This window comes from Chlorocebus sabaeus, chromosome 11, assembly GCF_047675955.1.
Source record: "Chlorocebus sabaeus isolate Y175 chromosome 11, mChlSab1.0.hap1, whole genome shotgun sequence".
In the NCBI taxonomy this organism is placed as follows: domain Eukaryota; kingdom Metazoa; phylum Chordata; class Mammalia; order Primates; family Cercopithecidae; genus Chlorocebus; species Chlorocebus sabaeus.
Genome location: NC_132914.1, coordinates 115,771,649 through 115,789,652, shown reverse-complemented (window position 1 = coordinate 115,789,652; position 18,004 = coordinate 115,771,649).

The window sequence follows — 18,004 nt, the reverse complement described above, 5'->3', positions numbered from 1 at the left end:
CACCCAGCAGCCTAAATCTCAAAACTGCTTCAAGTGAACCAGTCTCAGTGGTATATGTATGTATGTGGGGGAAGGGTAACAAAGAGGAGGTGACCTTGAAATTTGCAACCAAGTAACTCTGTCCACTATCACCATGGTGAGAAGCCAGTCAGGCAGCTCTGCAGGAGACCCCGGGAGACATGAAAGGCATACAGAGCCAGGTTGAAGGTGTCATTAATCAGGCAGAGGTACCAAGGGAGTATCTGCTCAACAAAATATGGAGTGTCACCAAGCAGCACTGCGAGAAGGCCCCCAATGTATGTTACCTTAGAAAGACTCATTTTATAACCAAAGTAAATAATGAGATGAGGTTGACACCCATTCCTCCATCACTCTTTCCTATTCTTTGGAAAATTTCTGTTAATAGAGTCCTGTGTGACTCACAGAGGTGCCCCCACAGGAATACAGATCCCATGGGGAAGCTCAAATGCCGAAGACCTCAGGCCTGTTAGCCATCAGCTGCCAGCCTTACTCACATCCAGCTTTTTAACCTCTGCAAACCAATATCTATAGTACCCACGGCATAGGTGGCAGGGAGTGGGCAGAACACCAGGTAGGGATGAAGCTAGCACGATTTAATTTGGTCAAGTTCCCTGTTCTGTACAGTGGCGGAATAGAAAAGGTAGAATAAGGTCCAGTCAGAGTGGGAAGAAAATGGGGCTTATATCTGGCAGTTTCCTTCCAGACACTGCCACATCAAGTACCCAGTACTCACAGATCATTGCTGTGGTGCCCCAGAAAGGCCACCTCCAAAGTCCCATTGATTCATTCAACATTTAACAAGTATTTACTGAGAACCTACTATATTCTACGCGTTGTACTGAAGGTAATCCTAGACTCCCTATATGAAGAAAGACTTTCCCCATCTTCCGTCCCATTCCTTCAAGATCTTGCTTTCTAGTTGTTTGTTTTATTCTGTTCAAGAAATGCTAATTGAGCAACAAGTCCACGCCAGGCACTGCAGTTGGATATACAACAGTGAACAAGACAGACCCAGTGAGTGGGACAAGTTGGAAAGAGTACTGGATATGGGGGTGAAAGATGGACTTTGAGCAGGTTGGTTTTAACCCCTCAGAATATGTGTTTTCCCATTGACAAAATGAGAGTGATCCTGCCCAATTCACAAAGATTATAAATCTCAGATATGAAGGATGTGAGAATGCTGTAGAAACTTCAAAGTGCTTATCACTCATGGCCCTGGTTGGCATACTCAAAGAGTTATTTGAAGAATATTTAATGAAAGGACTATTTATAGAGGTAGGAGAATGATTGATAGGGAGCCATTCAGAGACTTAACAGTAGCAGAGAAAGCTGTTACCACCAGGAAAGCACTAAGGGTTGAGGAGGAAGAGTATGAGACCAGAACCTCACAAGAGCTGTACAGCAGAAGCTGCGGCCACAGGTGGAAGAACATGGCCATAATCAAACCCCATTCCAGCAGGGTGTTTTAAAATGTAGGTTTTATTATATTCAGGGATGGTGAAGACCACCTGCCATGAGAAAGATCGTTTGTGGGCCAGGTGCGGTGGCTCACGCCTGTAATCCCAGCACTTTGGGAGGCCAAGGCGGGCGGATCACGAGGTCAGGAGATTAAGAGCATCCTGCCCAACATGGTGAAACTCCGTCTGTACTAAAAATGCAAAAATTAGCCGGGCGTGGTGGCGCACAACTGTAGTCCCAGCTATTTGGGAGGCTGAGGCAGGAGAAATGCTTGCACCCGGGAGGCAGAGGTTGTAGTGAACCAAGATCACGCCACTGCACTCCAGCCTGTGCGACAGAGTGAGACTCCATCTCAAAAAAAAAAAAAAAAAGATCGTTTGTTACCCACAGATCCCAAGTGGAGGGAGCTTGCCACACCATGCAGGGCCACATGGGGGCAGCACCATGGTCGGTCAAAAGGCAGAGGGAGCAGGAAGAAAACGTTAAGAGCCTTTATTGTGATTTCTGAGGGAAGAAACGGGCGAGACAAGGGAAGCAGGTGTAGTATTAGCTCATTTGAATAATTTCAGTAGGCTCTGGGGCATATAGACTGTCTCTAGTTCTCTGGTACCGGACCCTGGGGTAATTAGGGCAGGTAGGTAGTGACCCAGAGTGTGGGAGGCTGATACGGAAATGTGTAAGGGGATGGGCTTCTATCAATTGATTTGCATATGGAAATGTGTAGGGGGATGGGCTTCTATCAGTTGATTTGCATATGGAAGTTGCACTGCTGGAGTGAGCTGTTTGCTCTCTATAAGAATTGCCCAACCCTGGGAGAGGCATTCTGTTTAGGGTCAGCAAGGCCCCAAGATGTTGAAGTATCAGAATAAAAAGACACGCTTACTACACAAGAATGAAGGTGGCAACAGGTAGGGAGAATGCCTGATCCTTCTCTCCTCCTCTCCTTGAATCCCCTGCCACTTGCCTCCTTAAAGGCTAAATTCAGCAAGAAGCCAGAGAGCAAGGGAGCTTGGTTGATGCTGTCCATACAGTTTAGCCTTCCAAGGAACAGAGTGGGAAGGAGAAAGAGAAAGTGAATCTAGAGGGGCAAGTGGAGACTGCAGCATAAATGCTGTGGAGATGTGAAGTATTATTAAGTGGCATGCTTTATGGTATATTTGTTCCTAACGGGGCCTGTCCTCCATACATCCTTTCAAAATAATAATAATATCTCATTTATTGAGCATGTATTAATTGCCAGCACTGTATTAAATGCTGTACATACTTTATTTAATCCTCATTACAAACAGGCATGGTATTACTGTTCCCATTTTACAGATGAGGAAAGGAAGGCTTAAAGATATTCACTGACTTGCCTAAGATTATACAGCTGGATTGGTGTCCAGACCCGTCTGACCCCAATACTTACACTCGTGACTGCAGTGTAGTCTTGGGGGCTGATTCTTTCTTTTTCTCCTTGTTACTGAGTTTTGAAAACTCTGTTCAGATCTTACCCCTTCCACGAAGAGTTTAAGCATAACTTCAACCACCTCTTTTTTTTTCTTTTCTTTTTTTTTTTTTTTTTTTGAGATGGAGATTCGCTCTTGTTGCCCAGGCTGGAGTGCAATGGCGCAATCTCAGCTCACTGCGACCTCCACCTCCTGGGTTCAAGCAATTCCCTGCCTCAGTCTCCCGAGTAACTGGGATTACAGGCATGCACCACCACACCTGGCTAATTTTGTATTTTTAGTAGAGACGGGGTTTCTCCATGTTGGTCAGGCTGGTCTCAAACTCCCGACCTCAGGTTATCTGACCACCTCGGCCTCCCAAAGTGCTGGGATTATAGACATGAGCCAACAGGCCCGGCCTCTCTTTTTAAATATCTAATATTATATATGTAAATAACATTTTCTTATATTTTTATATTATTGGTGTATTAATTTCCTAGCACTGCCATAACCAATTAACACAAACTTGATGACTTAAAGCAACCACAATTTGTTCTGTGATCATTCTGGAGGAGAGAATTTTGAAATCAAGGTGTTCACAGGGCCATGATCCCTCTGAAGGTTTTAGGGAAGAAGACTTCCATGACTCTTCTAGCTTCTGCTGTGCCCAAGTGTCCCTTGGTTTGTGGAAGCATCACTCCAATCTCTGCCTCCACCTTCAGATGACCCTCTTCTCTGTGTATCTCTGTCTGCTGTCTACTCATTTTATGAGGACACCAATCATTGGATTTACAGCCCACCCTAATCCAGTATGAACTCATCTTAACTAATTATATCTGCAAAGACCCTATTTCCAAATAAGATCACGTTCTGAGGATCAGGTGGATGTAAATTTGGGGGGGACACTATTTAACCCACTACAATCGAACTCTGTTATCAATTGATTACTTTTCTTAAAGGTTGACTATATGTGTATGTCTCTTATTATTCAACCACCCTATAAACTCCTTGAGATTAGGAGGCATGTGTAATGTTTTTCGGATCCCTCATTTTCATCAGCACCTAAGTATGTGTTGAATGAATAAATGATTCAATGGGTGAACTAAGAGATAATAGAGACGGTTGCAAACTCAAGAACCAGGCTGGTAACATAAATGTGGGCTGGAGTAGACCTGACAGGGCTTCAGGGGGAACTAGAGGGCATGTCCTAAGTGAGGGAACTGCTAGTCAACTCCAGATAACTCTTGCCATGTCAGAATCACGTCCAGAGTTGCCAAGAGAACTGATTTTTCAATAGAAGCAGAAAATATGGCTTTTTACATGAAGTATCCCAAGTTTTAAATGTTGGCAATAAATTCAAACTTCTAAAACACAGTACAGAACAGACAAAATGTACTGATGAACTGGATTTGGGGTATAGGCTACCCTTTTGTAACCTCTGCTTAAAACCCAAAAAGTGACTCTCAAGGTATCATTTTAGGCAGGCCAGTGATGAAGACATCTTTGACCCAGCTGGCCTTGTGGTGTCTCTCCTAGGATTATGTGTGGGGTCAGTGTTTATGGAGCCCTGCAAAGATTTCCAGGTGGAGGATTCACGTCCTGGTCAATTCATGCATTCAGTATTTATTGATGCTCCACTTTGTGTGATGTTATGTGCTAGGCTGGGATATACCCATCAGACCGAAATAGACATAATTCCTGACCTCATGGAGCCTGCCTGGAAAGGGAGGAGACATTCAGCTGATGGTTATTTAAATAACTTTAATTACAGTGATGGTGAACTGAAAAGAAGACAGCAATTTCTTCCCCTCTCAGTTTTTTGTGATGTTTGTTTAGTTTATCTAAGGATGAAATTTGTGGAGGGGACCACTATTATAACCTGGAGAATCAAAGTAGGAAGATAACATTCTTTTTACAGTGATTGGAAAAGTCAATAACAACAGCTACCTATTTATTGAGCATTTACAATATAACCATCAATGCACCAGATATGTTTAAACGCATTTTCTTTAACTTTCAAAGCAAGCCTATGGGTTGAGTATTATTTTCTTTCTTTTTTTTTTTTTTTTTTTTTTTTTTTGAGACAGAGTCAGCCAGTCTGGAGTGCAGTGGCACGATCTCAGCTCACTGCAACCTCCGTCTCCTGGGCTCAGTCAATTCTCCTGCCTTAGCCTCCTGAGTAGCTGGGATTACAGGCGTGTGCCCCCACGCCCGGCTAATTATTGTATTTTTCAGTAGAGACGGGGTTTTACTGTGTTGGCCAGGATGATCTTGAACTCCTGACCTCAGGTAATCCACCCTCCTCGGTCTCCCAAAGTGATGTGATTACAAGCGTGAGTTACTGCACCTGGCCATTATTTTCATTTCCTAAAGGAAAAATGCTAAGGCTGAGGGAGATTAAGGAACCTGCCCAAGATCAGGGAGTCAAGCAAATGACAGAGTCAACTTTGAACCCCTATCTGTCCCACTCTGCAGCCCATGATCTTTCTACTGCATGACACTCTTTCTCAGGAGGTACTACAACCAACCATTACCAAGTACAAACTCCCTGTCCAGGCTTCCAGCCACAGTAACAAACAGTTCCCAAAGGGTGCAATAGCACAAAAGAATAGAAATTTACTTCTCATTCACATATTCCAAAGCAGGTGTTCTTGAATGGTGAGCAACGTTCTCCAAACAACAACTCACAACCCCAGAATCTTTTTATCTCCTGACTTCACCATCTTCAAAAACAAAAGGGCTCCCAAGGTTAACAGTGTGGGAATAGGACAGGAAGGATTTTGGACGGAGATTACTGTGGGCCAGGTGGTCCATATTATTAGTTTACATTTCACTGGCTAGAATTCAGTCACATGGGACACCTACTGCAAGGGAGGCTGGGAAATGTAGTCTGTCCATTTTTCAAAGGGAACTAGTTCCATGATCAGCTAAAACTCCTGCCACACCAGTTTTCAATAACCCATTTATATGGGTTGTATCTTTTGAGTGCTTGCAAACATTCCCCTAATCTTCCCTTCCCTTCTGGAGTGTCCAAGGAGCTTTTTTATTCATGTGCCTTACAGTTTTATATTTACATTGATAGCTATTTAAAGTGTGTATAACTGCTTGACATTATCATTATCCTGCATGATTTGCAGAAGTTAGAGTCTCAGGGAGAGAGATGCTTTCTTTTCCACGGATTAGAAATGAATACAGCCCCCCTAAGCAATCTTGCCAAGGACTAAGAAAATGATATAAAGAATGAAAAGCTTTCAAAAGGAAGATATTACTCACGTAGTCATCCAGGACTGGGTCTGCAAAGGAGATATGAAAATACCATAAGCCAATTTCAAGCAAATGTCATCCAAGACTCTTAAGAGGTTCCCTCTTGTCAAGTTTCCTTTTATGACACATTGAAAATTTTAGGGTATATCAATAAATCAAGATTTGCCATTTCCTGCCAAAGCCCTCCCTGTTGTGAAATTCCACGTAGCTAATCCCTAGAACAATAACTTCTAGGGGATTTTTACCGGGTAAGTCCTGGTTTATTTTATGTTGCCCTTTATGTAAAGAAAGAACTCTTGCCCTATTCACTACCAGCAGGGGATGCATGATAAAATGGATTTCTCGCCCACCTCCCCCACCCATTTGGGAAATGTCCGGAGCTGCGCGCCCCGGCCATAGCGAGTAATTATTGACGATTAGATGCCTGAGCTCTATTCATTTCCACCTCTCACCTCCTTCCCAGATTTGTCTTTTTCCCTGTATTAAATACCTCACACAAGATGGCGCTCTTCCTGCTTCTTCTTCACCCATCTTTCCCGCGCGCGCGAAAATTGTTACTTCGTAGCAAAATGGTTACTTCCTAGCGCAGGCGCATCATGACGACCGACCGTTGAAACCGAAACCTGCCTGGCCGCGCCCTCTGAAATGAGATCATTTCCGCCTTGGCCCAACCCCTTCCTCTCCAAGTGTATATAAGGCACTGCATTACTGCCATTAAACGAGACTTGATCAGAGCACTGTCTTGTCTCCATTTCTCGTGTCTCTTGTTCCCCAAATTCCCACTCCCTCCTCCAGGGCCTGCTTCGACGATCCCGCGGGCCGGGATAGGGAAACACATTACATGTAGCCTTCAATGCCTCCCCTACAAAAAGGAATTACTGGAACTGTGTTTCATGGAATACTCTTCCTGTGGATGCTAGTAACTGTTTTGAAAGAAAATAGGAGGCAAGGAAGGGAGTCTGGAGGAAAAGTAAGCTGTATTAAAGGAAGGTGAAGAGGTTTCTTTTTTCAAAATATATATTTACTATATAGATGTAAAGAGGTTTCTTTACTGCAGGACTTTTCAGAACCTTTGGTACGCTAATTATTAATTAAATATGAAAGAGAGGGCACACATTGACTCTAGAGACAGAAACAGCTGTCATCCTTTCAAATAGACATAAGGTGCTGTATTAGGCAGGGTTCTCGAGAGGAACAGGACTAATAGGATAGATGTATATATGAAAGGGAGTTTATTAAGGAGTATTGACTTACAGGATCACAAGATGAAGTCCCACAATAGGCCGTCTGCAAGCTGAGGAGCAATGAAGCCAGTCCAAGTCCCAAAACCTCAAAAGTAGGGAAGCCCACAGTGCAGCTTCAGTCTGTGGCCGAAGGTCCAAGAGCCCCTGGAAAATCACTGGTGTGAGGCCAAGAGTCCAAAAGCTGAAGAACTTGGAGTCCGATGTTTCAGGGCAGGAAGCATCCAGCATGGGAGAAAGATGAAGGTCGGAAGACTCAGCCAGCCTAGTCCTTCCACATTCCTCTACCTGCTTTGATCCTAGCCGCACTGGCCGCTGATTAGATGGTGCCCACCCAGACTGAGGGTGGGTCTGGCTCTCCCAGCCCACTGACTCAAATGTTAATCTCCTTCGGCAACACCCTCACAGTCACACCCAGGAACAATACTTTGCACCCTTCAATCCAATCAATTGACACTCAATATGAACCATCACAGATGCCAACAGGGAAAGAGCATGCTTTCCACTTACCTCAATATCATTCTTCTAAGTTTGAAAATGAAGACCTATACTCAGCTCAAAATACTACTAGATGGGATATTGGTTACATTCCCTGGTCATCTCATTGTAAAGCAAGGATTTAAAAATAAAAACTTAGTTCAACTTAAAAGCAGAAGCGTTGGGGTAAAAAACTGGATTCAAATTCTTGTTCTTTTGCTCACTGGCTGTGCAACTTTGGTTAAGTTAATCTCTCTGAGCATCACTGCATGCTTTTTTTTTTTTTTTTTTGAGATAGAGTCTATGTTACACAGGCTGGAGTGCAACGATGCAATGGCATGATCTCAGCTACTGCAGCCTCCACCTCCCGGGTTCAAGTGATTCTCCTGCCTCAGCCTCCCAAGTAGCTGGGATTACAGGCACCCACCACCATACTCAGCTAATTTTTGTATTTTTAGTAGAGACGGGGTTTCACCATGTTGGTCAGGCCAGTCTCAAACTCCCTACCTCAGGTAATCCCCCTGCCTCGGCCTCCCAAAGTGCTGAGATTACAGGTGTGAGTCACCACACTTGGCCTTGCTTGTTGATGTTCCATTTCCTCATATGTGAAATAGGGATATTAACAGTATCGCCTCATTGGGATATTGAGAGAATTAAAAGAGACAAGCTCTGGAAAATACTTGATAGGCTTCCTGCATACAATGGTCACCTGTCCTCCAAAAATACTAGCCATAATCATTGTTATTATAGTATGCTATATAGCCCAAATGAATATGACATGGGAACTTTTTAACAGAACATTCATTATCATCTTAGGAAACACTGCAGAACTAAGTTTAGGAAATGCTAAGTAGGAGGGCATGCTATAAGGCCAGACCACAGGCGAGTTGCAGGACCCAGAAGGCGTGTACACTGGAGTTCAACATCATGAGGGTCATCTCTTTATCCATATCTCAAAATCCAGAATAATATATCTGGAGATGGTGCCGACTGCACTATTTCCCAGGTCCACCTGCAAATGTTTGCTGTCTGGGCCTCTGATCACCAATTTCAATTCCAGGCAAGACTGCAGAGTTTGGGGCTGACCTTTCCTAGTTCACAATCAGGTTCTGCCAGCCGAACACACATGGGACCCCCACCGATGACCATTACATCTACCGCTTAAGGTCAGTGCTTCCCTGTCTCCTCCTAGTGTTGATTTTGTTCCTGTTGGTAAAATGTCCCCTTGTCCTTTGAGTCTACTCCAATCTGTCTACTCCAGGTTTTAGAAGAGAGGACCTGCCACCAAAATACAGTTGTAGCAATTCAAGTTTCAATGCATGTGGATAGTAAAATAATTATAGTTGCCTCACTCCTTAGCACTTACAATATGCCAGGCAACGTACTAAGCACCTAATATGCACCACCTCATCTAATCCTTACTCTATCAGGTAAGTCCTGTGATGTGCCCATGATACAGATAAAGAGAGCAAGGTTCTAAGAGGTAAAATGACTTGCCCAAACTCTCACAGTAAGTTACCATCTGAACCTGGGCTAGGTTTCCTGAATTTGGCTTATCGACTTCACACTGTCTCCTCTTTTTTATAGATTCCCTCCCTCTCCTGCCTCTTCTCTGCAGTGAACTCCAAGAAATTTAAAAAAAAAAAAAAACCAAAACTGAATGGATTTAGGCTTTAGGCAAAGAGGGAGAATGTCAGTTTGACATATTGATTTTCAGGAAAAAATCGCTTTCAGCCTATTGATATTCAGCAAATTGGCTTGCTTCCAATATCAGAACTAGTAGTGGGTGGCTTATTCAAGAAAGCCAAAGTGAAGAATCATAAAACATAATGCATTCATTTCTTAAATGTTTTCATTTAACCTAAAACAAATCAATGCCATTTGTCCACCAATCTTTTGATGCAGGGAGAAGAGCATAAGAGTCCTAATGGAGTTCCCTTTCTCATTTTTGCATAAACCAAAATCATAATACATTACTTTTTATATCCAATTCCAATTTCTTTACAAGTAATTTCTTTACAATTACTTTAAAGGCACATGTAAAGTAACCTGAGTGTAGCACTCCTCCAGATTTGTAATTTTTTTTTACCTATGTCTCAGTTTTTGTCCCTTTATCGGACAGCATTTCTTTGTAACTCATCTTTTCAAGTTTAAAGCATTTACCTTGGTGTTCATAGAAACAACTCCTCTAACTCTTGCATTTTTATCTGCGATTCATAATATTTGATTAATCTATGTACTTATAATAGAACAAAATGTAAGAGCCATACTCTACCTCCAAACATCGGCCTGGCTCGCTCTCTTACCTCCTTCAGATTTTTGCTCAACTGCTGTCTTCTCAGTAAGGTGATCTCTGCTTACTTTATTTAAAATTGCAATATTCCCTCTTCCCTTTCCCTGTTCACTTTTCTCTAAAGGACTTCTAACCATCTGACATAAAAAATATTTTATTTATTTTGTTTGTTGTTGTCTTACTCCATCATAATATGTCATGAAGACAAAGATTAAAATCTGATATATTCCTGGTGCCCAGCACATTTGTAGGTTGTCAACAGATATATGTCAAATGAATGAACCAATGCCCCAGAATTGTGACCAGGACCCAAAGCCGACACCAAAGATATCTTGAGTACCTCTGTGTTTTAAAAAGAGCCCACCCAACTTTGAGTTCAGACACCTATCTCAGAGGCTTACCAAGAGAAGTAAACCTGACCCTCCCACCCCCAGTTCTCATTCTGTGCTTCTGCCTTTTCCTAGACTATAAAAGAAGGCAGCCATAGCATAGTGAGTAAAGTTTTGTGGTGTCAGATGATTCCTAATCCTCCACATAGGGTGAGGTGGTAGACAGATAGTTTTCCCACTCTGAGGCCAAATAAGGAGAGCTTTTTCTCTTTGGTTTGCTTTTTTGCAATTTTTCTAGAACATGCCCAGGTATTGATTTCTTTCTTTTTTTCATTTTTGAGACAGAGTCTTGCTCTGTCACCCAGGCTGGAGTGCAGTGGCGTGATCTCAGCTCACTACAACCTCCACCTTCTGGGTTCAAGCAATTCTCCCTGCCTCAGCCTCCTGAGAAGCTAGGACTACAGAAGCACACTACCACGCCCAGCTAATTTTTGTATTTTTGAGTAGAGATGGGGTTTCACCATGTTGGCCAGGTTGGTCTTGAACTCCTGACCTCAAGTGATCTGCCCACCTTGGTCTCCCAAAGTTCTGGGATTACAGGGGTGAGCCACTGCTCCTGGCCTGATTTCCTTGTATTTATCGTGTTTGGGGTTTGTGGACATCTTAAATGTATGGCTTGGTGTTTTCATCAGCTTCAGAACATTTTTAGCTACTATCTCTACAAATATCCCCTCTGCCACATTTCCTTCCTCTTCTAATGGGACTCCAGTTAGACCTCATTACATGCCCCAAGTCTTTTACTTCTCTTTTGAGTTTACCAACCTTTTGTGCCTTCATTCTGGATTTTACTATTTTCTTCTGACCCATCTTCCAATTCACCAAGTTCTCTTTGGACTCTGTCTAATCTGCTTTTAAGCCCATCTGCCAACTTCTTAATTTGGTGTTTTTTGTTACTGTTGTTGTTGTTTTGTTTTGTTTCATTTCTAGAACTTCCAGTTGCTGCTGAAATTCTCAATTTTGTCTTTTATTTCCTTGAACATGGTAAGCAGAGTTATTTTAAAGTCTTTGATAACCCCAATATTTGGAGGCCTTAGGAAGTAGTCTCTGCCAGAGCTTGTCTACTTCCATTTCACCCTTACCTCTAGGGTACAGCCCTTCAGGGTTCCAACCAAGAGTAAGGAGTTTTCACCAAGGCCTCTTTTCTTTGGCAAACCATGAGTTGCAACCGCTGTGCCTCTGGCCCTATGAGAGTGACAAAATTACCACTCAACCTCTTAGCCTTTCATCACAACCAGATTTACCAGATATTAGTCTCATCTCCCTGGGCCTCTAGATTCTGCTGAATTTTTACTACTTGTTAGCTCTCTCATGTCTTGAAGTAGTGTGTGTGTGTGTATGTGTGTGTGTGCATCTGTGTGCATATATGTCTGTGTGTATACATACATATATTTGTATATATATTTATACAAGTGTGTGTGAATATACGTACATATTTTTTCTTTTTTTTTTTTTCTTTTTTTTTTTTTTTTTGAGACAGAGTCTCACTCTGTTGCCCAGGCTGGAGTGCAGTGGCGTGATCTCAGCTCACTGCAACCTCCACCTCTGGGTTCAAGCGATTCTTGTGCCTCAGCCTCCTGAGTAGCTGGGATTACAAGCACCCACCACCACAGCCAGCTAATTTTTGTATTTTTAATAAAGACGGGGTTTTACCATGTTGGCCAGGCTGGTCTCAACATCCTGGCCTCGGGTGATCCCCCCTCCTTGGCCTCCCAAAGTGCTGGAATTACAGGCATGAGCCACTGCGCCCAGCCATATATATATATATATATATATATATATATATATATATATATATATGTTGTTATTATTATTATTATTATTCACTCTGTCTAGTGGGTGGATTGATTCAAACTGCCCTGTCTGCTGTTATCAGAAGCAGAGGTCTCCATCCTGTCTGTGTCAGGGTGGGTCTAGGGTGACATGACTGAGGTATCTGGCACACAAAACTGAAGGTGCTGCTCCCCGCAGGTCCATACAATGCAGGGCTGGCACCTGAGAATGAGCACATCCTTACATTTTTTGCCCTGGGTACCTCATTTACCTCCCCTTTATGCCAGTCCTGACCCATATATGTTTGCAGAAGCTTAAACACCTGGGCAGACACACAGCTGAGAGAACTTACATGTTAGAAAATGGAAAATGGGCTGGGAAATACAGACTTTCCTTCTTCATTTACTTCTAAATTGGTTCACTGTTCTTCTCAAATCAGATATTATTGTTGACTATATGCTAAGTGCCTGACATGTATTGTCTCATGTAATCCTCATAGCAGCCTTACTGAGTAGATTTCATCCTTATCTCCACTTTGCACATGAGGAAACGAAAGCACACAGAGATTAAGTAACTTGTCCATGTTCCCAAAACTGATAAGGGATGGAGCCAGATTTCGAACCCAGGTAGCTGGGTTCCTAGGTCTTTGTGTCTAACCACATATGGCCATCCGTGATGGCTCGTGTTAAAAGCACTTTTGCAATTTAAAAAATGGTGCAAAATAACATCTAAAATAAAATTTTAATTAATAATACATATATGTATATTATATGTGGAAAACAAATATCAAAATGCATTTTCAGCTGGGAGCGGTGGCTCACGTCTGTAATCCCAGCACTTTGGGTGGCCAAGGCAGGCGGATCATGAGGTCAGGAGATCGAGATCATCCTGGCTAACATGGTGAAACCCCGTCTCTATGAAAAATACAAAAAATTAGCTGGGCGTAGTGGCGGGCGCCTGTAGTCCCAGCTATTGGGGAGACTGAGGCAGGAGAATGGCGTGAACCCAGGAGGCGGAGCTTGCAGTGAGCAGAGATCGCGCCACTGCACTCCAACCTAGGTGACAGAGCGAGACTCCGTCTCAAAAAAAAAAAAAAAAAAGTTATTTTCATACCCCCAAACACAGGGCACTACTACTGTTGGCCTGCTTCCATCCTGCAGCAAGGAGAAGCAAGTTTCCACCCAGCCCCTCCCTCCTTCCCCTCCTGGCCTTTCACGCTTCCAAGCACAAAGGAGAAATGACCTGGGGCCTGTTCTCCAATGTGTCCAGAGGCCAGACTACTGCCTGGGCCACATTGGTCTGCCTGTTGTTACCATGTCAGCTGGGGCCTTTGTCCGCGACATGGTGCCTGACTCCCATTACTCACTCTGTCCTTTCCTGTCCAGCTGTGCCAATAAAATGATTTATCAGAAGGAGCTTGGGACAGGCTGCCAGGTTTAGGGCAGTAAAAGAAGGCATGGGAATGATTTTACTAAATAAAGGCCTGGTCTCCAAAAAACACACTTTACAATCTCAAACACCTGTCCTGGGAGCTCTGGATGTTGCATTCATTTCTTCATCCATTCATTCAACAAATATTTCCTGAGGACCTAGAGCTGGGTTTGGCCTGTGGGAAATGGTGGTAAACAAAAGACAGAAGGCCTCGTCCCTCTTGGGGATTACACACCTGAAGGGGAGGTAGACACATTACATGTTACTTACAGGCACTTCCAAGTAAGTAAGAGGTGTTATCAAGGCTAGAAGCAGGGGCCTCAACTAGTCCAGCGGGTGGAGAAGGATTCTCTTAGGAGGTGATTCTTGAGCTGTGATCTGAAGGCAGAAGAGGAGTTAACTCCACCAAGATGGACGGGGAAAGCATGCCAGGCACAGGGTAATGCACAAGCAAAGACCCTGGGATTGGAAGAAGCTGGGTGTCTGTGAGGAGCCATAATACGAAGAGTGACCAGGAAGCAGAGAAGGGCCAGGGAAAGAGAAGAGGCGGGAGGTTGCAGAGGTGGGCAGGTGAAGCTGTCCTCACAGGGCTAACAAGAATTCTGGACAGAAATGTAGTTATAATTAAGCATTAATCAGGCTGCACTCTGACCCACTTCCTTGTAACCAAGAGCCATATGTGGCACTACATACCAACCAATGCATCCCCATTGTTCCTACAGACAGAATCTCTGACATTAGGATCATCAGGCTTTTGTTTAAGGATCCCTTAAGATGTGACCCCTCATTCCAGCAACCCGTCTGAAGACTCTCATGGGGGAACAGGATCAGTATGAGAATACAGCTGCTTCCTCTGCCTGACCCATGACTTCACTCAGCACTCTTCCACCAGCCAATGATCTACACAGCAGACCACACCAATACCCTTAAAAATGCCAGCCCCGAACTCCTCCTTGGATACAGATTTGAGGTTTCCTCCCACCTCCTCATTTGGCAGCCCTATGATTAAACCTTTTTCTGCTGCCATTCAGTGGCTTGGCATATTGATTTGCCATGCGTGTCAGGCAAGGAACCTATTATGGTTACACAGGGACCAGGTGATGCAGAGTGAGGCAGGCCAGTGTAAAGACATTGGTCCTTATCCAAATGACACGAGAAAAGTCACTGGAGGGTTGGCAATGGAGGCGTCTCAGGATCCTAAGTGAATTTTAGAAAGACCGCTCAGGAAAGCAGATTAGAAAGAAACCTGTGTGGAATGAGAGAATTCACTTGGCAACCCAGCGCAGTGCCTCTCAGACTATCTGTCAAGAAGGACTATGTTCCCCTCAATTCATCACATACCTTACCTGTTACCTTACCTTTATCACATACCAGTTAACATTTTACTTTTGTAAAATACAGCAAAATTCACTGGGACGTCGCAGCAATGTCAAATCACTATGAAAGTTTCTAAACACTCCCAATTACTTACTCAATGTGGACCACTAACAGTTTGCTGACTGTCACCGGTTCGTCAGTGACAGCTCAAGTAGCACAAGTGTAGCATATTCATGGCCCCAAGGGAGACTCGAGCATCCGAAAATAAAGCTACCTTATTTTCTAGAACCTAGTTGAATTTCTGACATCTAGCCTGTGTTCATCCTGAAGGAGATAAATGTGCTGGTTACTACTCAGTTACATCTGGTGTAATTATTCCTCCTTCACCTCCTTCATCCCCCTCTTTCTGTTCCACCCCAGGGAACTCATGCACACCCCAACCCAGTGTTCTGTGTGGGGAAGGGCTTGTGCTTTCTCTCTTTATCTGCCTCTGCCTTGCCCTCCCCTTGATGCAGCATGTCCCTTCTGGTCTTCTGCAACACACTGATCTCCACGAGACAGAGTGGCATCTTCCTTTGGTCCTCACCTGTTAGCTCATCCTACATCTTCTGGTACACAAGTGCCTTCATCCTGGAACCAGCCTTCTCTCCCTCCCTCTCTCTCTCCATCCCTCTTTCCCTCCTTCCCCTCAACTGGTTCCTTTCTCATCCCTTCTGGGGCCACCTTCATTCTGCCCAACACTCCTTACAGCCATCCTGATCTATAGCTCTCTCCCCATTGAAGAGAGCAAGGCTGCTGGTGATCACAGTATCGGAGGGGACCCAATAGACACAAGTGCCCCTAACCTTAGATCTCTATACATCAAGTGGTGCTCCTAGTATTCAACTCAAGGAGGTGCAACAAGCGCACTCAGGCAAAATGCTCTGTCTCTCCCCCTTCCTTCCTCCCTCTTTTTCCTTTTTTTTTTCTCCCTGCTCTTCCTTCTTCATCTCCTTCTTCTTCTCCTTCTTCTCCCCCTAACTCTTTTCTCTCCCCACCCCACCTTCCTTCATTTCTCCCTTTTTTCTTCTTTTTCTCTTTCTTTTTCCTTCTCATGCTGCTCCTTTTTTTCCTTCCTTTCTGTCTTTCCTTCTTTCTTGCTGCTTCTCCCTCTGTCCCTCTCTCTCTTCTCCTTTCTCCTCTCTCTTTTCCTCTCTCCCCTCCTTTCCTCTTCCAGCTGTCTCCCTACCTTGCCTCTAGTCACTAGAGCTGGAGGAAGGGAAATTTGGTCTGGCTGATGTTGAGTTCTTGAATCTTTCTGTCTCACAGCTGGATCACTATTTTGAATTTAAAAGCTGATAAATCATCACCCTTATTTTCAGCTTCTCTTCTGCCACCCACTCCCTGAGGGATGTAATTACATATGAGTGCCACTTGTTAATATTTCCTTTCCTGCTCTTTTGAATTAGACATGATCATATGACTTGCCATGGCCAATAAAATGTGAGCAGAAGAGACAGGTGTCACTTCCAGATTCTTTTCTCTCTTTTCTCCCCCTGCAGAAATTGGGAAAGCATGTGTTTTTTTTAAGACAGGGTCTTGCTCTGTTGCCCAGTTTGGAGTGTAGCAGCATAATCATAGCTCACTGCAGCCTCAAACTCCTGAGCTCAAGTTATCCTTCCACCTTAGTCTCCTGAGTGGCTGGGACTACAGGTGTGCCCCACTATGCCTGGCGAATTTTAAATTTTTTGTAGAGACAGGGTCTTGCTGTGTTACTCAGGCTGGTCTCGAACTCCTGGACTCAAGTGATCCTCTCACCTCAGCCTCCCAAAATGCCGGCATTACACCCATGAGCCACTGCACCTGATGAAAGCATATATTCACATGGAGGAAGCCTAAGTTCAAAACAGCCTGGAATCCTGAGTTAATCATGGACATCTACCCTGGAGCATCACTGAGACCTGTAGCTGACTTTGCAAGAGTATGCAACAAACTTGTTTTGAACCCACTGGTTGTGTGTTACAGCAGCATAGCATTGCCTATCCTCACTAGTACAGCACATTTCTGGCCCAAACAGAGGATGGTGAAAAGTGAAAAGAACAGTGCCTCCTAGCTAATATCTCAGCAGGTCATTCATCCAGGGGAGGCTGTGGCCATTCTCTAGGCCACAGATAATGGTGACTTGGTTTGTGAAAGTGGTGGTGGCAAAAATGACAGAAGTGCATAGATTGGATGCATGGCAAAAAGAAACGAGTCTTGGTGATGGATTAGACTAAAGGGATGAAGGGAGAGATGTGTCGGCTGATGCCTTGGTTTCTGCTTTAGGAAACTGGAGAAATGGTGGATCCATTAAAGAAGACATAGGACACTGAGGAACCAGGTGATCGCATGTCCCTGACCCAAGAGTTCCGAACATAGCAGGTCACAACAGCAAGGACAAATGGCCTGTATGTGGGGTGCTCTCCTGATCTCACACTAGATTGCAAGTTAGAGGAAGAGCTGTCTCAGTGACGTGGCGGATGCTCAGTGAAACAGCCAACAGGACTTCCCTGTAATCACTCCCATTTATAATCATCAAGAAAATATCAAACTACAAGGAAGAACGCTATACTCGAGAAACCACTGGTATTTGAGTACCCGATGGAGCTGCCAAGGTTGAGGGTTTGATCGATGGAGAAGGCTGAGGGGACTGTCTGATTTAATTGTTCATCGTATTAACTAATTACATGGCGTTCATTCGTCAACAGAGGATGATGAAAGGGAAAACGTTCTGAACTTGAGATCCAGAGACCTGGGTTCTCGATTCCAATTCTGTCATCCATGACCCGAGGCAAGTCATTTTCCTTTTCTGGGTTTCCCTAGCCCTGCACTCTCAAATAATACGACAGTGCAGTGGTTCTTAACCTGCGTCCTGTGCACTCCTTCGAGATCCATAAA